The sequence below is a fragment of the Symsagittifera roscoffensis genome, chromosome 3 (assembly GCF_963678635.1).
Source record: "Symsagittifera roscoffensis chromosome 3, txSymRosc1.1, whole genome shotgun sequence".
NCBI lineage: Eukaryota > Metazoa > Xenacoelomorpha > Acoela > Convolutidae > Symsagittifera > Symsagittifera roscoffensis.
The window spans coordinates 49,137,683-49,159,256 of NC_087064.1; the positions used below are offsets into that span (position 1 = coordinate 49,137,683).

General features: G+C 33.5%; 2 protein-coding genes across 2 annotated transcripts in view; both read left to right on the forward strand.

The window, feature by feature from the left end:
- LOC134842977 (isocitrate dehydrogenase [NAD] subunit gamma, mitochondrial-like) overlaps positions 1–21,574 on the forward strand; it is a 342,547-nt gene that overhangs the window by 3,338 nt on the left and 317,635 nt on the right. The window lies entirely within an intron of this gene.
- LOC134842976 (uncharacterized) overlaps positions 903–21,574 on the forward strand; it is a gene marked incomplete in the record, with an annotated part of 25,941 nt that continues 5,269 nt past the window's right edge. The window contains 2 exon segments of the mRNA XM_063859525.1: positions 903–992; positions 21,400–21,542.

The window sequence follows — 21,574 nt, forward strand, 5'->3', positions numbered from 1 at the left end:
CGAAAGTAACGGAATACTTTTTCTCGGGGTGGTTTTTTTCTTCAGACAAATTTCGTCTTCTTTTCAACTAGCCATTTTTGACTGAAATTTAAAATCTCATTCAAAAATTATTGTTGTCTTAAGCTTGAAACTGAAAAAATATTTCAGCTGTGATAATTTTTCGGAAAGTATTGGGGCTTAAAGATTGCCGTTTTGGCCAATTTGGGACAATTAACGCTCGATATATTTTGCGCTATTAAGATGTAATTCGTCTTAGAAATCGTTCCAAACTGTGTGAAGGAAAAGTTACTTGCCTTAATTGATTTGTTACTAGGAGATATATTAATTCATCACTTTGTTATCTATATGTCGTGTTGAGAGGTGATTTTCACATTGTAAAAATTTCAAATTGTAAAAAAAATCATATCATTTTTAATACATCATTTTTTCATGCTATTACTGCTCCATAGACCTCAAAAAGCAGTCGGAACATTCAGGCTTCGCCCTGATACGAGCAGTTTTGTTCATCTCTGTAATCTTTACAAAAACGATGCTAAAAGCATAATAAGGAGAAAAAAATTGGAGATGTCTTTATTCAAAAAGATCTTCCGAGACTAAAAAAAAAAACACTCGCTGCCCATTAAAATCCATTTTCCAATTTTTGCTGCTAGTCTTGAAGTGTTAGGAGCGCATTGAATTTATCTTCAAAAGTAGAATTGGAGTTGAAAAATGTAAAATTTTAGAGTTTGAACGTCTCCTTATTTTTTTGCTTGAGACAATATTTAATTTGTTCACTGTCTAATGCATAATTATTGATCAAGTGAACAAAAACACGACGGCAAAATTGCAATCATCAGGCTCAGGTTTTGCTCCCTTCAATGACCACTTGCGCCCACCATTATTTCAAATGAAATTTATTGATGCGTGAACTTCAGTCGTTTTATTAAACATACCCTGTTTTAATCTTCTGCTGACGTGTGGATATGGTTCCTTTGTTGCTTTATAAATGAAAGGTACGTAATCACAATTAAAACTGATCACAAAAATGGCAGCAGACAAATTCAAATTGCTATTTTTCCTAGTTTGCTTGCCAGTAGATTTCATTTTTAACTAAATCTTGTAATCTTATATGCTTTTCAAAGATTTACAATTGCATGCAAAATACTAAATTAGCAAGAATTTCAAAAAATTTCAATCTACCTAATAAAACCATTTGTTTTGATACAAAAGGCTTGAAACATTCTTAAAAAGCAACAAAGTTTTTCTTCGAAATTATAGAAATCAATGTCACTTTAATTTTTTTATTAGAACAAAACTTCTTAATTATGCCTAAACTATGGTCTAGGGTACATTTTCATACCATTTTTTTGTTAATAAAAAGACTTTTAATTACGGTCTAAGCTATGGCCGAGATTAGTAGGTTAGTTTTTCATAACACAATATGTGCAACAAAAAGCGCCCAAGGGGAGGGGAGGCATATTTCTTATTTTTTGCTGAGAATTTTTTTCTAAAAATGTATACACTGAGCAGCTCACTCTCCTCAGTATGCAGTCCCACGTGCCCCAGACTTTCTGAACGACCGCCTGTGATCTTAGAACCTCCACTGTTTCCCGTCATTGTTTTTTTTACTCTTGACAACGAGTAGCACAAGCTACTTTCAATTCAATATAACTTCACTGGCTTGCCGTTCAATTTAATAATTTTTTGATCTACAACCACGCCCATTCGACACGAATTATTGACACACTTTTTGAAAAAAAAAATCCAATTGTTCAAAAACATGCAGGAAAATGCCGAAACATTTTTACGAAAATGTCGAAACAATTTTACGGAACTATCCCCCGTTCTCTTACTTTGAATCCATCGAGTAAAGGCAGGTGCGGCGGGAGGAGGTGGGACGCCCCCTTTAAGGATTCGACCCCATAACTACCCAAATGGTGCCACCTTTCCTTTTTCTTGAGATATACATTTTTGGCTGACGAACCTAATAAAATTTTTCTAAAGGCGCCATGGGCGCTAATTTATTCTAATTATAATAATGGCTTTATCATAATGCAACAAGTGCAACAAAAGCGCCCAAGGGAAACCGTGTTTTTTTTATTCTCAAAAAAATACAAGATTCTCAGAAAAAGGCTTCAACTATGGCTTAGGTTGCTTTTCATAACGCATTATGTGCAACAAAAAACGCCCAAGGGGAAACTTGTTTTTTATTTTTGCAAAGACAACATTTTAACACAAGGTAAAAGCTTTAGCCTAAACATTACGAGGCCAAACTATGCACTGGATGGGCGCACAATTTTGTGTCTGTATGTTTCTGGATTTCAGTCACAGGTCTTTAAACATGTTAATATTTTGTCGAAACGAGCATAGGAAATAAAAGAGCAAAATAAGAACAAAGGCAGCGTCTTTGTTGCGGAATCCGTATACAATTCGCAAAATTCACAGTTTAGTCTCTTAATGAAGTTGCTTTTCATAACAATTGCAACAAAAGGCACCCAAAGGAAAGGGTTTTTGTTTAAACTTTTCGATCAAGAAATCCCAAAGTTTGTCTTAGGTTGCTTTTGCATATGTGCATATATGTGCAATAAAAAGCGCCCAAGCGAAAATGTGTTTTTTTGCTAAGGGCTAAGTATTGCAAAGAGCGATTCTTTGTTATGCATCATGTACAAAAAAAGCGGCATAGATAATCATATTTTTTTAAGACGAGGTTCTTAAAATGTGCCTACAAATTGGCCTAGAAAATTTTTTCGAGAAGGAACATGCAAACGAAAAGCAGTCAAGGTGAAGCATATTTCCGACAAGTTTTTCAAAAACAGATATAATAAATGGCCGTGATTGTTTTTTTTTTCATAACGCAACATGTGCAACAAAAAACGCCAAAATTTAAACCTAAATATTTTGTTTTGTTAGAATTAGGTTTTTAAAAAAGCCTAAGGTATAGCTTGGTTATTTTTATTAGAAACAAAAAGCGCCCCAACACAATCAATACATTTTTTGACGGTACAAGTTTTTAGTAGAAGCTTAAGTTTTAATCTAAATGGATTTTTCATAACGCAACTTTTGCAATAAAAAGCGGCCTAAGTAGGCACAATTTTCAGTTTTTGTGATGACAAAATTTTTGAATGTGGCCTAATTTATGGCCTAGTTTGATTTTCCATAATGCAACATGTACAAAAAGAGGCTAATGTAAGCATTTTTTCCTTTTCTATCATTACAATGTTTATATTAGAGGCTTAAATAAAGCTCTAGTTTGCTTTTCGCATAACGCAACTTGTGTAACAAAAAGTGCCCATAGGAATTTATGATCTTTTTGCAAAGACAAGATCTATAGAAAAAGTTTTTGAAATTAAACCTAGAAGACTTATTCATAACGCATCCTTTGCAATAAAAAGCGGCCTATGCAAGAACAATTTTTACTTTTCGTGAGGATAAAATTTTCAAATATGGCCAAAATATGGCCTAGTTTGCTTTTTCCATTAGGCAACATGTACAACAAAAAGCCGCTAAAATAAACATTTTTTTATTTTTATCAATACAAGATATATAAAAAAAGGCCTAAACAAAAGTCTAGTTTGCTTTATTATAAAAAAAATCTTTAGCAAGAAACTGCCAAAGGAAAACTTGTTTTTTTCTCAAATGCAAGCTGGCTGGTTAGAAAAAGCCTAAAAATTGGCCCAGATAACTTTTTTTAACGCAACTTTTGCAACAGAATGCGGCCGAAGTAAGCACAATTTTTCTTTTTCGTTAGGACAAGATCCTTGAATACGGACTAAATTATGGCATAATTTGATTTTTCCCATTGCACTATGTACAAAAAAAAGCGGCCATGGTAAGCATATATTTTTTTTTGTCAAAACAAAAATTTTTACAAAGGGTTTAAACAAAGGTTCGCTTTACGCAACTTGTGTAACAAAAAGTGCTTATAGGAAATTATGATCTTTTTGCAAAGACAAGATCTATAGAAAAAGCTTTTGAAATTTAACCTAGATGACTTTTTCATAACGCATCCTTTGCAACAAAAAGCGGCCTATGCAAGAACAATTTTTACTTTTCGTGAGGATAAAATTTTCAAATATGGCCAAAATATGGCCTAGTTTGCTTTTTCCATAAGGCAACATGTACAACAAAAAGCCGCTAAAATAAACATTTTTTTATTTTTATCAATACAAGATATATAAAAAAAGGCCTAAACAAAAGTCTAGTTTGCTTTATTATAAAAAAAATCTTTAGCAAGAAACTGCCAAAGGAAAACTTGTTTTTTTCTCAAATGCAAGCTGGCTGGTTAGAAAAAGCCTAAAAATTGGCCCACATAACTTTTTTTAACGCAACTTTTGCAACAGAATGCGGCCGAAGTAAGCACAATTTTTCTTTTTCGTTAGAACAAGATCCTTGAATACGGACTAAATTATGGCATAATTTGATTTTTCCCATTGTACTATGTACAAAAAAAAGCGGCCATGGTAAGCATATATTTTTTTTATCAAAACAAAATTTTTAAAAAGGGTTCAAACAAAGGTTCGCATAACGCAACTTGTGTAACAAAAAGTGCCTATAGGAAATTATGATCTTTTTGCAAAGACAAGATCTATAGAAAAAGCTTTTGAAACTTAACCTAGATGACTTTTTCATAACGCATTCTTTGCAACAAAAAGCGGCCTATGCAAGAACAATTTTTGCTTTTCGTGAGGATAAAATTTTCAAATATGGCCAGAATATGGCCTAGTTTGCTTTTTCCATTAGGCAACATGTACAACAAAAAGCCGCTAAAATAAACATTTTTTTATTTTTATCAATACAGGATATATAAAAAAGCCTAAACAAAAGTCTAGTTTGCTTTATTATAAAACAAAATCTTTAGCAAAAAACTGCCAAAGGAAAACTTGTTTTTTTCTCAAGTGCAAGCTGGTTAGAAAAAGCCTAAAAATTGGCCCAGATCACTTTTTTAACGCAACTTTTGCAACAGAATGCGGCCGAAGTAAGCACTATTTTTCTTTTTTTAGGACAAGATCCTTGAATACGGACTATATTATGGCATAATTTGATTTTTCCCATTGCACTATGTACAAAAAAAGCGGCCATGGTAAGCATATATTTTTTTATCAAAACAAAATTTTTAAGAAGGGTTTAAACAAAGGTCTAATTGGCTTTTTCATAAAACATGCTAAACATGCGTAGCAAAAAGCGCCCATAGGTAAGCAATTTTTTTTTTAATACAAATTGCTCAGAAAAGGTCTAAAAATTGGCCTAGATCACTTTTTCTTAACGCAATTTTCGCAATAAAAGCGGCCAAAGTCAGCACAATTTTTCTTTTTTGTTAGGCCAAAATTTGAAAATAAGGTCTAGTTTAAGGCTCAAAGTGATTTTTCGTAATGCAACATGTACATGCGAAAGCGGACAAGCTCACAAAAAACTTTTTTTTTTTCATTTCAAAATTTTTAAAAACAAGACTTAAACAAAGTTCTGGTTTGCTTCAAGCATTACACGACATAAGTAACAAAAAGCGGACAACGTATGCCTATTTTTTTAAATCAGAACAATGATTTTTAAAAAAGAGGTGAATAATGTTCTAGTTTTTTGCTTTATGCATAACACAACATGTGAAGCAAAAAGCACCTTAGTGGAAGTATGCCCTTTTTTTCAATTCATGTTGCCTAGAAAAGGCCGAGAGTTTGGCCTAGATAGCTTTTCAAAACGCAACATTCAAAACAAAAAGCAGCTAAAGTAAGCACAATTTTTTTTCGATCGGACAAGATTTTAAAAAAGGACTCCATTATGACCTAATTTGAATTTTCTTAAGGTAACTTGTACAACAAACAACAGACAAGGTAAGCACTTTTTAAAAATCATTACAATGTTTAAAAAAAAGACGTAAATAAACTTCTAAATTGCCTTACGCATAATGCAACATGTGTAACAAAAAGGTGCCCAGGTAAACTTACTTTTTCTTTTTTGTTGAGACAAGGTTTTAAAGAGTGCCTAAACTACGGCTTAGGTTGAGTTTTCATTACGCAACACTACGACTTTCATAAAGCAACACTACGGCTTAGGTTGAGTTTTCTTGGTCTAACGCAACACTTACAACAAAAGTTGGCCAAGGTGAGCATATTTTTTCTTTTTTGTCAATACAATATTAAAAAGGGTCTTAGGGTGTTGTTTCGTAAAGCACAACGTGTATCAAAAGGCGCCCATGGGTAACCAAGACTTCTGTGCAAATACAAGTTGCATAAAAAAGGCCTAAGCTTTGGCCTAGATTACTTTTCCTTAACAAACCTTTGCAACAAAAAGTAGGAAAAAGTAAACACATTTTTTCTTTTCGTTAGAAGATTTTTAAATAAGGCTCTAATTTTTTCCTACGTTGACTGTTCATAATACATCATTTACAGCAGTTAGGCGGCTAAAGTTAGCACAATTTTTGTTTCGTTGAGACAAGTTTTCAAATTAACTTAAGCCTTTAAGGTTGATTTTTCTTTATGAAGTAGTCCACAAAAAGTTGCCACGAAAAACATACTTTCTTTCATCAAAAAAATATTATTAAAAGAGCCTCATTAAAAATCTAGGTTATAACGCAACAAGTGGAGCAAAACGCGCCCATTGGGAAGCAAATTTTTTTTTTGCAAATACAATTTACTTAGAAAAGGCACGAGATTTGGTCTAGATTTCTTATTCATAAGGCTACCTTTGGAAGAAAAACCGGCCACAGTAGGCCCAGTTTTTCTTTTTCGTTAAAACAAGGTTTTCAAATAAGTCGTAATTCATGGCCTCAGTTGATTTTTTTTCAATGCAACATGTACATAAAAAGCGGTCAGGGTAAGCGTATATTTAAATATTCAAATATTTAGGAAAAGGGCCTAGACAAAGATCTAGGTTGCTTTTTCATCGCGCAAAGTTTGTAGCAAAAATTGCCCATAGGGAAGCAGTATTTTTTAAGCATTACAAGGTACTTAGAAATGGAAAAAAATTTGGCTAGATGGCTTTTTTTAGGGAAGCCTTTGCAACAAAACCGGCCACATTTTTTTTTCGTTTAAACAAATTTTTTAATAAAGGCCTAAATCATGACCTAAGTTGACTTTTCTTAAAGCAACATGTACAACAAAAAGCGGCCAAGGTAGGCACATATTTTCTTTGTTCAAACAAAACTTAGAAAAAGGGCCTACACAAGCGTCCAGGTTGCTTTTTCATAACGCAAAACGTCTAGCAAAAAGCGCCCATAGGGAAGCAAGATTTTTTTTTGCAAATCCATTTTATTAAAAAAAGGTAAAAAATTTGGTCTAGATGGCTTATTCTGATAGCAATACCTGACGTAGTTTTTTGAGGTTTTTAAATAAGGCTTAAATCATGGTCTTGATTTAAGTTGATTTTTTTTAATGTGTCATGTACAACCAAAAGCGGGCAAGGTAAGCATATTTTTTCTTTTTTTATCTGAAAAAACTTTATAAAAAAGGGCCTGAGCAGAGGTCTAGGTTGATTTTTATAACGCAGAATGTGTAACAAAGAGTGCCCATAGGAAACCAAAAACTTTTTTGCAGACACAAGTTCTTTAGAAAAAGCTTGAAATTGAGCCCAGATGGCCTTTTCATAACGTAACCTGGCAACAAAAGCAGCCAAAATGAGCACAATTTTTCTTATTCCTTGGGGCAAGATGTTTAAGTAAAGCTTATTTTATCTTTCTAGGGTAATTTTTCGCCAGGCAACATGTACAACAAAAGGCGGCCAAGGTGCGCATATTTTTTCTTTTATCAAAATAATTTTGATGACAAGGGTCTAAACAAGGGTCTAGATTGCTTTTTCATCAATCAACATGTGTAGGAAAAAGTGGTTGTAGGAAAGCAAGACTTTTTGCAAAAGCAAGTTGCTTCGAAAAGGTCTGAAAATGGGTTTATCTTACCGCAAAATGGGTATCTTTACCGCAAGTAGGCAAAAATTGTCTTTTTCGTTAAAGGAAGATTTATGAATAAGGCCCAAATTATGGCCTAAGTTGACTATTCATCAGGCAGCATGTACAAGAAAAGCGTCCAAAGTAAGCACAAAATGAGAGAAGATTTTCAAATAAGGCCTAAACAATGAACCAGGTTGATTTTTAATAATGCAACAGGTACAACAAAAAAACAATTCGCACACAACGTGAATTCGTGGCAAACGACAATTAGCACCACGATTAATTGCTAATTTGAGGGAGATAAAAAACGATGCCAATTGAGCGAAAATTTTTGCGGTGGTTTTGGGGGATTTTAATTTGAACGAGCGGTCAAAATTTTCAATTAAGCACTAGTTTTGAATTGAATACCAAAGTGAAATGAATTAACAGTCAAGATAAAATTAATTAAACCTTAGTAGCATCTAGAATAACTTTGTTTCGATTCTTTCATTTCAAATTTTTATTGCAAATCCTTACACTCACTGATACAAACATGCCTTTATTTTTTTTCATACGCGAGCAAGGAAAAACAGCAACTTGTCCACGATGGAGAAACTTTCAATCTAAAATAAACAACAAAATAACTGATAAGTCCAGCTGGCGTTGTATGAAGGGACCATGTAAAGCTTCTGTTGCCATCGTAGCAGATGAATTAGTCAGCACATCTGGAGAATATAGTCACGCAAAGATTCGATCAAGAAAAAGTCACAAAATTGAGTAAAATAATCAAAAATTTTGACACTTGGACGAATATCATGTTTCAAAATGAAGACTATTCTGATTTTATTTTGTTTTAATACGTTGAGTTAGCATGACTGCATCGCGTGCGTTTCTATGGGTTACACTGACCCCAACCAGTGGAAAACAAAGTCTAACAAATTTTTCAAAACAAAATTTCTAAAAATTTCTAAAAACAAAAGTGAAAAACAATATAATACGTTCTGGCCTTCAGACAATTGAAAAAATTGAACCCAGGACTTCAGCCTTCACAGATTGTAGTAGAATTTGAGAGGTTTCAATTAACGCTTTTCAGAAGGTATTGAATGAAGTGACTAAAAAGCATGCTTTTTTCATTTCGCTCAGGTCAATTGGTGCAAAATTAAAGAGATTGGATTGGCACCAGTATTTTGAGAAGATAAGAAATCAAGCATGCTTCTAAACTCATTCATAGCTTTGACACTGATACCTGAGCTTGACAAAATCGGCATAACTGGTTTGCGCTCTGAAATTGCTGACCAAAGGGACGTGTCCCCCTTAAATGATTATGTCGATTATTTTGAATCAACTTGGGTTGAAACGATTCTTCGAGGACGCAGATGGGTTGGAAAATTCCTTATGTCACTCTGAAACCAGTTCAAATACGTAAAAGAAGGAAAACAGAAAACCAAAAATTCGGTGGAGGGATGGTATAAGGCCTACCAGATGGGGATGGGATGTGCTCACCCGACCATTCACAAACTGATACAACTCCTGACAAAAAGAACAAAGACTGTCGGAGAACCAATTGGCAAGATTAACTGCCGTTGAAAGTGCCGCCAAGGTGTCAAAACACGAAAACAATCAAGCCAGACTAGTTGAACTCCTTAAATTTTATAGTAACAGTAACATTCTCAAGCAGCTTGAGGGCCTCTCATTCAATTTCAATTTTTAGTTTCTTTGCTCTTTAATTCAACCTTTTCATCTGTTTTCTTAAGGTCTGATTAACATTATTACGGCAAATAATTGTCGCTTGCTACGAGTCATCGTCGCTTGCAAAATCCCCAAAAAAAAACGAAAAGCACAACAAAAATTATTGGCAAAGCTTAACAAAAATCATCATTATGAAAAGTCATCATTAAAAAGCATTGCTAATTATTCGCTAAATCAGGGCTAAACCTCTTAGATTCAGTGCTAAATGATTAAAGTAAGTTAGAACATCAAACAGAAAAAAAAAATTTTCCTTTCGAATCAATTATAATGATTAGAATAAATTACTGTTCATGATAAACTGATCAAAAAGTTATTTTATGTTTTATTTTTATTTTAACCTATCAGAACATTGATTTTTTGAATTTTATTCAAACTTATTGAATTTGCTGGGTTTTACAATATATTTAGCTTCGAGTTGGGTCTTGGAGATCAACGAGGGGGTATTAATTGCTAACAGGTTCGAAATTTCCAGAACAGAATCAGAGCTAATTCAGCACAGAAACTTTTTTGGGAAAAATTTTAGCCCTAAACCATCGATGGCGCCACTATTTTTTCAAATGCTTATCGCTAGTTTCCAATGGGAACTCAACTCGGACTCATTCAAATTGCGTATTGCATGTCAAAACGAGGTAGAAATTGCTTATTAAAATGGCTAACTTTTTATACCAAACTGGTTTGAAAACTAATATTGCATATTAAAACTACTTAAAGATTACTGATTTAGAATTATGAAAACTCAAAATTTTATTTGAAAAAATTTTTTCGTAAGTTTTTTTCCGTTTATGTTATTTCTTTGACCATAAAAAGCGCAGGAAACTTGTAATGGGCGTGTTTTTTTTTTCATGCAAACCCAGATGCCGCAAATAAATTTCAGGTGATACTTAATTATAACCATTCAGTCCAGTAGCAGATTTAGGGGAGGGGTTGTTGGAAGCTTCCTCCCTTCAAGGATTCGACCCCCTTTCAACATTTTTTGGTCAACATTCTACAAAAAGTGCCTAAAAACGCCTTTTTGACCAGTTTTTTTTTTCAAAAACTTGCCTCCGGAGCAGAAAATTTGGTCAAAATGGGGTATTTATAGTGATTTGGGAGAAAATCAATTTGGTCGACCTAAACATAGTCGACAAAATTTTCGAAACTTTTTTGAAAATCCGGCCCCCTCGAGAAAAGGCTATTTCCGCCCCTGATTAAGTCGACAAAGTTTATAAGTTCCAAAAAAATAGTCAATTTTGAGAAAATTTTATTTTGTTTTAGTTGTGGCTCATTTTTTTTTGCTTTTAGGATGAGTTTCGAGTAAATAATCGTTTTGTTTGTTCTTTAGTTATTTTTTTTCTATGTCACTTAATAATTTAAACTCGAATAAAACAATCTAAGTTCTTGGTTTCTCAAGGTTTCAGTTCGTAGTTGATAAAAAACTTATTACGACCAAGATATTGATACAAGCTCTGAAATAAATCATAAATCGTTTAAAAAAACTGTTTGCTTCCTTTCTGAAGATATATGTGCAATCAAAATGTTTTGGCTTTCAGTTCAGGCTAAATTACCCCGAGCTCATACTTGAAAAAACCTATCAATAAAGCTTCAACTAATGTTTCACACAACCTTCATTCTTTCTGATACCCAAAAATCTTAGAATAGCAGAATAAAGTCTTGTTTGAGTCCAATTAATTACTTTGCAGTAAAATTGTTCTCAGTAAAATGACAAATTTTGTTATTTAGACAAAAAAATGTTAGAAGTGCTTCCAAACTTTCGGTAAATTTGACCAAGGGCAATCAAAATTGTGCAGTTTTTCCTGTTAAGTTGTTTTTAAAATGCCCATTGGAGCTGTACTGCTGGAACGGTTCGCCCCTGTCTGCAATTTGATTATCAAATGACAATTATCAAAAGTGACGGGAATAATTGTGATCGGTGGTATTTTTGCTAAGACCATAACCCAGAGTTTTCTAGTGAACAAAACAGAGATTAAGTGGCAGTTATGGCACAGAAAAAGTGCACTCAATGACTTGCCAAATAAATTAACTTTTTCGCTGTCACACAGTTTTATAGGCAAAAAACTTAACTTTTTGAATATATGGGTAGAATTTTCTACTTAGAAAAATTGAATTGTTAAAAAAATATCCTGATTTTTCAAAGATTTAGGTTTTTTGCAAGATGTAAATACAAACTAACACTATGTTACAAAAAAAACATTTGCGTCATTTTTGGGAATGTTAAATGAACCTTTGGATCAAGTTAACAACCCCCTCCCCATTCCCCCCCCCCCCCCCCCCCCAAGAGACTAAATTATGATCCTCTACCTCAGCGCTTAATTTAAATTAAAATTGCTAAGCGCTGCATATAAAATGTTCGATTCTGATTGACCAAAAAGTTCCAAGTTAGAACGAAGTTAACATCCCCCCAACGGCTTGGGCTGATGTTAAATTGGTCCGAAACTTCTTCTACATCAAATTTTTTATTTGTACAGAGAAATGCATATCATACTTTTTTTTGAAAATTTCGATAAACCTTTTTCAAAAAAAAATTATATTGGTCTCGTGAAAAAAAACTGCCACCTTTTTGTGATATTTAAATTTTAAAAATCATAAATATTGATTCAAAAACGATTATCATGCAATTTCTTTCTTTTGCTCGAATGATAAGCAGTATTTTAACAGTTTTTAATTATGAGACGGTATGATTCGGATAGTTTTACGAATGACACAGAGCACATTGAAGATATTGAGTCCCTGGGTGAAAATATAGAAAAAAATATTTACCTTCAATATTTTTCTGTTAGGCTCTGAGTGCTTGAAAATTGCTAAATCTTGTTTATAGTGCTAGAAACGTGGCGCAATTTATTTATGCGTGGCGAATTATCCTGCTCCACGAAAAACATATTTTTTAAATCGAAAAAATATTATTAAAAGAGCCTTATTAAGGTCTAGATTATAACGCAACAAGTGGAGCAAAACGCGCCCATTGGGAAGCAATTTTTTTTTACAAATACAATTTACTTAGAAAAGGCACGAGATTTGGTCTAGATTTCCTATTCATAAGGCTACCTTTGGACGAAAAACCGGCCACAGTAGGCCCAATTTTTTCTTTTTCGTTAAAACAACGTTTTCAAATAAGTCGTAATTCTTGGTCTCAGTTGATTTTTCTCAATGCAACATGTACAACAAAAAGCGGTCAGGGTAATCGTATATTTTTTAATTCAATATTTAGGAAAAGGGCCTAGGCAAAGATATAGGTTGCTTTTTCATCGCGCAAAATTTGTAGCAAAAATTGGAATAGGGAAGCAGTATTTTTTTTAGAAAATACAAGGTACTTAGAAACAGAAAAAAAGTTTGGCTAGATGGCTTTTTTTAGGGAAGCCTTTGCAACAAAACCGGCCACATTTTTCTTTTTCGTTTCAACAAATTTTTTGGCCTAAATCATGACCTAAGTTGACTTTTCTATTGGCAACATGTACAACAAAAAGCGGCCAAGGTAAGCACATTTTTTTTTTGAACAAAATTTAGAAAAAGGGCCTACACAAGCGTCTATGTTGCTTTTTCATAACGCAAAATGTCTAGCGAAAAGCGCACATAGGGAAGCAAGATTTTTTTTGCAAATCCATTTTATTTAAAAAAGGCAAAAAATTTAGTCTAGATGGCTTATTCTCAAGGCAGTTTTTGCAACAATACTTGCCGTAGTTTTTTGAGGTATTTAAATAAGGCTTAATTTATGGCCTAAATTGATTTTTTTTTAATGCGTTCTGTACAACCAAAAACTTTTTTGCAAACACAAATTCTTTAGAAAAAGCTTGAAATTGAACCTAGATGGCCTTTTCATAACGTAATCTGGCAACAAAAGCAGCTAAATTGAGCACTATTTTTCTTATTCCTTGGGGCAAGATGTTTAAGTAAAGCTTATTTTATCTTTCTAGGGTAATTTTTCGCCAGGCAACATGTACAACAAAAGACGGCCAAGGTACGAATATTTTTTCTTTTATCAAAATAAATTTGATGACAAGGGTCTAAACAAGGGTCTAGGTTGCTTTTTCAGAAATCAACATGTGTAGGAAAAAGTGGTCGTAGGGAAGCAAGTTGCTTCGAAAAGGTCTGAAAGGGGTTTTTCTTGCCGCAAACTTTGCAACAAAAGCGGCCAAAATGGGCAAACTTTGTCTTTTTCAGTAAAGAAAGATTTATAAATAAGGCCCAAATTATGGCCTAAGTTGACTATTCATCAGGCAACATGTACAAGAAAAGCGTCCAAAGTAAGCACAAGTTGAGAGAAGATTTTCAAATAAAGCCTAAACAATGAACCAGGTTGATTTTTAATAATGCAACAAGTACAACAAAAAACAATTCGCACACAACGTAAATTCGTGGCAAACGACAATTAGCACCACAATTAAACGCTAGTTTGAGGGAGATAAAACACAATGCAAATTGAGCAAAATTTTTTGCGGTGGTTTTGGGGTGTTTTAATTTGAACGAGCTGTCAAAATTTTCAATTAAGCACTAGTTTTGAATTAAATAACAAAATGAAATGAATTAACAGTAAAGATAAAATTAATTAAAGCTTAGTAGCATCTAGAATAAATTTGTTTCGATTCTTTTGTTTAGAATTATGATAACTAAAATTTTATTTGAAAAATATTTTTTGTGAGTTTTTTTCCGTGTGCAGTTTTATGTTATTTTTTTAGCATAAAAAGCGCAGGAAACTTGTAATGGGCGTGTTTTTTTTTCATGCAAATCCAGATGCCACGAACAAATTTCAGGTGATATTTAATTATAACCATTCAGTCCAGTAGCGGGTTTAGGGGAGGGGTTGTTGGAGGCTTCCTCCCTTCAAGGATTCGACCCCCTACCGACCCAAAGAATCCCCCTCTGTACTATTTTGAGATATCTATTTTGGTGAGGCACCCTGAAGTTTTTCTAAAGGCTCCTTTGGCGTCAATATATCCTAATTTTTGCCGGGGATTGCACGATAACAAAAATGCAGTTTTTTTGGTCAACATTCTACAAAAAAGGGCCTAAAAACGCCTTTTTGACCAGTTTTTTTTTCAAAAACTTGCCTCCGGAGCAGAAAATTTGGTCAAAATGGGGTATTTATAGTGATTTGGGAGAAAATCAATTTGGTCGACCTAAACATAGTCGACAAAATTTTCGAAACTTTTTATTTTTTGAAAATCCGGCCCCCTCGAGAAAAGGCTATTTCCGCCCCTGATTAAGTCGACAAAGTTTATAAGTTCCAAAAAAATAGTCAATTTTGAGAAAATTTTATTTTGTTTTAGTTGTGGCTCATTTTTTTTTGCTTTTAGGATGAGTTTCGAGTAAATAATCGTTTTGTTTGTTCTTTAGTTATTTTTTTTCTATGTCACTTAATAATTTAAACTCGAATAAAACAATCTAAGTTCTTGGTTTCTCAAGGTTTCAGTTCGTAGTTGATAAAAAACTTATTACGACCAAGATATTGATACAAGCTCTGAAATAAATCATAAATCGTTTAAAAAAACTGTTTGCTTCCTTTCTGAAGATATATGTGCAATCAAAATGTTTTGGCTTTCAGTTCAGGCTAAATTACCCCGAGCTCATACTTGAAAAATCCTATCAATAAAGCTTCAACTAATGTTTCACACAACCTTCATTCTTTCTGATACCCAAAAATCTTAGAATAGCAGAATAAAGTCTTGTTTGAGTCCAATTAATTACTTTGCAGTAAAATTGTTCTCAGTAAAATGACAAATTTTGTTATTTAGACAAAAAAATGTTAGAAGTGCTTCCAAATTTTCGGTAAATTTGACCAAGGGCAATCAAAATTGTGCAGTTTTTCCTGTTAAGTTGTTTTTAAAATGCCCATTGGAGCTGTACTGCTGGAACGGTTCGCCCCTGTCTGCAATTTGATTGTCAAATGACAATTATCAAAAGTGACGGGAATAGTTGTGATCGGTGGTATTTTTGCTAAGACCATAACCCAGAGTTTTCTTGTTAACAAAACAGAGATTAAGTGGCAGTTATGGCACACAAAAAGTGCACTCAATGACTTTCAAAATAAATTACTTTTTGGCCATCACACAGTTTTATACGCAAAAAAACTTAACTTTTTGATTATATGGGTAGAATTTTCTTGAAAAATTGAATTGTTAAAAAAATATCTTGATTTTTCTAAGATTTAGGTTTTTTGCAACATGTAAACACAAAATAACACTAGGTTAAAAAAAACGTTTTGCGTAATTTTTGGGATTATTAATTGAACCTTCGGATCAAGTTAACAACCCCCTCCCCAATCCCCCCCCCCCCCCCAAGAGACCAAATTAAGATCCTCTACCTCAGCGCTTAATTTAAATTAAAATTGCTAAGCGATGCATATAAAATGTTCGATTCTGATTGACCAAAAAGTTCCAAGTTAGAACGAAGTTAACATCCCCCCAACGGCTTGGGCTGATGTTAAATTGGTCCGAAACTTCTTCTACATCAAATTTTTTATTTGTACAGAGAAATGCATATCATACTTTTTTTGAAAATTTCGATAAACCTTTTTCAAAAAAAAAATTATATTGGTCTCGTGAAAAAAAAACTGCCACCTTTTTGTGATATTTAAATTTTAAAAATCATAAATATTGATTCAAAAACGATTATCATGCAATTTCTTTCTTTTGCTCGAATGATAAGCAGTATTTTAACAGTTTTTAAATATGAGACACCGTATGATACGGATATTTTTACGAATGAAACAGAACACATTGAAGATATTGAGTCCCTGGGTGAAAATATAGAAAAATATATTACCTTCAATATTTTTCTGTTAGGCTCTGAGTGCTTGAAAATTGATAAATCTTGTTTATAGTGCTAGAAACGTGGCGCAATTTATTTATGCGTGGCGAATTATCCTGCTCCACGAAATCGTTTCAAATTGAATTGACGCAAGCCTATAGTTCGTACATATTTCGTAAAAATCAAATTTTCACTCTTCATGTTATATATTGTCCCAATGTTTCATTATTGTTCCGACTTTCGTAACAAAAGTAAGGGAACGTTTGTGCACTGGGTGCGGGTTTTTTTTCTTCAGACAAATTTCGAATTTTTAACTAACCATTTTTGACGTACATTTTCTATATCATTCGCAAGGTATTGTTGTGCTGAGCTTAAATTTGAAAAGATAATTTAACTGTGATAATTTTTCATAAATTCATGGGGGTTTATAGATTGCCATTTTGGCCAATTCGCAACAATTAACGCGATATATTTTGCGCTATTAACGCGATCATCCGTTTTTGAAGTTAATTCAATATGATTGAAGCAGGTTATTTGCCGTATATGATTTGCTTCTAGGAGCAAAATCTTTCACTTTGTACTTTTTATGGGGTGCGGGGGAAAATTTTCTCAAAACATCTCAAATTAAAAATAAAAATTTCATTTTTTTATTACAATTAATTTTTTCATGTTATTACTGCTCCATAGACCTTAAAAGTCAGTCGGAAAAATCAGGACTTTGCCCTGATACGAGCAGTCTTGTTCTCATTGCCACCACTGTTCGCTACCGATTTAGGGTTAGTCGAAGCATTTATGACTTTGAAAAGCCTTTGACTGAATATTGTAATAAAAAATTATCTCGAGTTAAATTTGACGCTGAATTGAAATGAACTCAATCTCAAATTTATCTTTTCAAAAATTAGTTCAGGATTTTCATTGGTTGATTAGCTAACATAGTTGTTAAGCACATCGAAAACAAAGATTGAAAATAGTTTTCTGTGGTTCGAATTACTTTTTTGTTTTTCAAGCGAGACCCATGGGAGCTATGCGTAAGGTGTTACTTGCTACCGCTGTTTACTACTATAATTACCCGTTCATGGCTAGAGTAACATATTCTACCATAGTTACTCATTCATGAAATTGTACTTTCGGATTTTTCAACCGCAATTTTCATAATTGACCTCTTATGCGGTGGTACTTATTGAACCAACTCCCTCTGAATTAATCATATCGGTAAAATCTAATTCTAGCTTGCTTGTCTGTGTAGTGTTTTATTCCAGCAGATCATTTTTAGCTCCATTTTGTAGGCCACATAAAATAACTGATGATATTTTCGTATCTTGATTTTCTCTAGAGAAAACAGGTTCGGTGGAAGCTCGGCAAAAAAGCTCAAAAAAAAAGCTCATTTCATTGAGTAGTTTATGAGGAAGCTTTTCGCTTATGAACGTACATGCTTTTAAATTGGAAAATTTTTGCGTCAAATTAACTCGCAGCTTATAGGTTGCGAGTGTGAATTTAGAATTTTTTCATATTTTTTCAAAAAATGCTGCAATGAAACCTTTAAACATTTGCCCAACCGGGTAATTTCAAAACAATCCCAATTTTGCAAAACCAATCACATTTCTGTCATCTTTCCAAAATCGTCTCATTAGTCATGGTATTTTGTAAATATTATTAAAAATTTGATCATTTAAAATTGCATTTAAAAAGAAACATCCCTACAATAATTTCCTAAACCTTTTTAACGGCAGGGGGCGGTGTTCGTACTTGAGAGGGAAAACGATTTCCCCTCAAGATTTCGAATCCCTCGCTAAACAAAGGCTCCCCCTTTTGGTATCATTTTAAGGCATCCGTTTTCCGCGACCAGCTCTTAAATTTTTTTTTTCTGAGGGCGTTTTTAGCTCCAATATGCGCTAATTTTGTAGTGGAGCGCGCGCCGAACAAAAACGCAAGTTTTTCGTCACAAAAACTTTCGAAAAATGCCCAAAAACGGCGGTTTTAACCTGTTTTTTTTTTTTCAAAAATTTGTCTGCGGAAAAATTTGTCGTAACAGGGTACTTATAGTGTAGTGGGAGCAGACTATAAAACTAATTTGACGTTCGGAAAACTAATTTGTTCGACTTAAAAAAATTTGAAAAAATATTGTTAATTAACGTTACTTTCTCCAAATTTTGAGTTAGTTTTTACACTTTAATCTAGTTTCGAAAATAATTTTTATTATATCTGCTCATCATGAAATGAATATGATCGGAACATTCTGCGCTACTTCACAGAAACAATCTATCCCTGATTTAATTTGGATTTTGACATTGATTGTGCAAGAAATTGGATCCAAATTACGGGTGTATTTGGAGAGGGAAAATGACACTACGCTTCACTCATCTCTTACCAATTTTCCATTTTTGATACAATTTTATGTGCTCATTTTTGATGGAGGAACTCAAAACTTTCCCGTGACAAACATCTATCAGCTTAAGCGGTGGGGGCGTGCGCACAAAAAACCGCGGTTTTTGGCTTTTACTTTTGAAAATAGCTGAAAACCGCATTTGCGGCCAAAGTTTTGACTGAATACGTTCTTTGTACTGTCTTATTAACAAAAGACAGCCTATCAAGAAATTTGAGGAAAAATATTCGAAGCATTTTGGTAAAACTTATGACCTGAAGAAATTTCTAGAACCCTTCGCGAGTTTGACGTTTTATAAATTACATTAACACACAGAAAACGATTGGCTTTTTCAAAATTATTGTTCCGACTTTTGACACGAAAGTAACGGAATATTTGTGCTCGGGGAGGGTTTTTTTTCTTCAGATAAATTTCGACTTTTTAACTAGCCATTTTTGACGGATATTTTTTTTCCATCATTCAAAATGTATTGTTGTCCTGAGCTCAAATTTGAAAAGATACTTCACCTGTCATCATTTTTTGTAAAGTTTTGGGGGTTTGAAGGTTGCCATTTTGACCAATTTGATACAATTAACGCGCGATATATTTAGCGCTATTAACTCGTAAGCGGAGAGTTATTCCGTCTTAGAAATCCTTCCAAATTGGTTTAACGAGCTTATTTGCCATAATTGATTTGTTAGATCTATTGTTAAATCTATCCTTTTGTACTTTATATATTGAGTGTGAGGGGATCATTTTCATAAAAAATTTCAAATTTCAGAAAAAAAAATTTATTTTGTTTTATTACTTTTATTTTTTATTACTGCTCCATAAACCTTAATAGGCAGTCGGAACATTCAGAGCTTTGCCCTGATACGAGCTGTCTTGTTGTTCTGAATTTCGATACGAAAGTAACGGAATATTTGTGCTCGTGGTGGGTTTTTTTTTCTTCAGACAAATTTCAACTTTTTAACTAGCCATTTTTGACGGAATTTTGTTTATATCATTCGAAAACTATTGTTGTCCTGAGCCTAAATTTGAAAAGATATTTCACCTGTGATTATTTTTTGTAAAATTATGAAGCTTTAAAGATTGCAATTTTTTTCCATTTTGACCAATTTGGGACAATTAACGCGCGATATAATTCGCGCTATTAACGCGTAAGCGGAGATTCAATCCGTCTTATAAATCGTTCCAAATTGGTTGAACGAAGCTTATTGGCCATAATTGGTTTGTTACAAGGAACGAAACCTATCCTTTTGTACTTTATATGGCGTGAGGGGGGATGATTTTCATTAAAAAATTCAAATTTTAGAAAAAAAAATTCATTTTATTTTATTTCATTTAATTTTTCATGTTGATACTACTCCTTAACCTTAAAAGTCAGTCGGAACATTTAGGGCTTTGTCCTGATACGAGCAGTCTTGTTCGGTTTTGCATTTCTTTTGTATTTTATGTTGAGTTGCAAGCGGACACTAAATACTTTTCTAAATTTCGATTTATGCGTTTTATGCGTAGGATCTGAGGTTTGTTGCTCTGTTAATAATAAAACTACTATCAGCTGAGAAGATCAATTTGCTTAATTATTACCACTGCTGAGTTAATCTGGCCTAGGGTAGAGTAGCTAGAGCTTTGATTGCGGTGGTTTCGTCAGGGGTCGGGGGGGGGTGGAATTTGTACAGGAGGAGTTTGGAGAATAGGAGCAGAGCTGATTCGTGTTCGATTATATTTTTGTTATCATAACACTACTTCAATAAGCTTTATCAAAATATTAGTGATTCATAGTCGTTTAATTGAAAAACACCGAAATAAAGCAAATATATAACATTATTATAAAATGCAGTAGTAAATAGGCAACACGAAATGTCCTATAGCAAATATTGGTGGAAATAGAAATAATTTATTAATAGCATACCTTTCGGCGCATTTTATACGCACGAAGCTGCATCAGTCAGTAAGCTGAAAAAAATCCTCATAAATACCCATTGCTGCTTTGATTCAGATGGCATTGCGATGCAAACTTATTTTCAAACAAAAAATGTGAAAACAAAACTATTTTTTTAGCAACCTTTCAATATGTAGACAAACTTTCTTAAAGAAACCTGAAATCAGGGGCGGATTTGGAGGGGGGGGGGGGCGTACGCCCTCCCCCTCAGGAATTCGAACCCCTGCCGACCCAAAGGGTCCCCCCTTTGTACTTTTTTGAAATATCCCTATTCGGTGACGGACCTAAAGTATACTAATATATACTAATTTTGACGCGCCAATATATACTAATTTTGAGGGGGGTGCGCGCGCCAAAAAAAAAAACGATTTTTTTGTCAAAATTTTCCAAAAGTGCCTAAAAACACCTTTTTTGGCCTGTTTTTCAAATTTTTGCCTTCTGCGCAAAAAACTTTACCAAAAGAGATTCTTTTTAGTGCTTTGGGAGAGCTCGGAAATTCACTTTGCTCGACCTAAAAAAAAATCAACAAAATTTTCGAAAATTTCTAGATCCGCCCCTGCCGTGATAAAATAAGGTACATTTTAAAATTTTAGTTCAGTCTTAAAATCTTGACTTATATGCAATATGGGCACAGGAGAAGGGATCTGAAATTTTTGTAATGGGAGAGAGCTGCCGGTACTTTCAAATTATTCCGTACATTCGATGTGCCTTTTTTGAATCCTATGGATCTCAAGTTACCATATATCTGATGTGTTTGATTGGTTATAGGAAATGGAATTCGTCAAAAAGATTACCCTAAAAGTTCGAGAATAGCTTAGGACCGAACTGCTTCACTCTGAACTTTACAGATCATCTTAAGGGCTACCAATCTTCTGAGTTTTTCTTACCTTGATCGACGTTGCAAACTCGACCGTTGCAAACCGATCGACGTTGCAAACTGCTA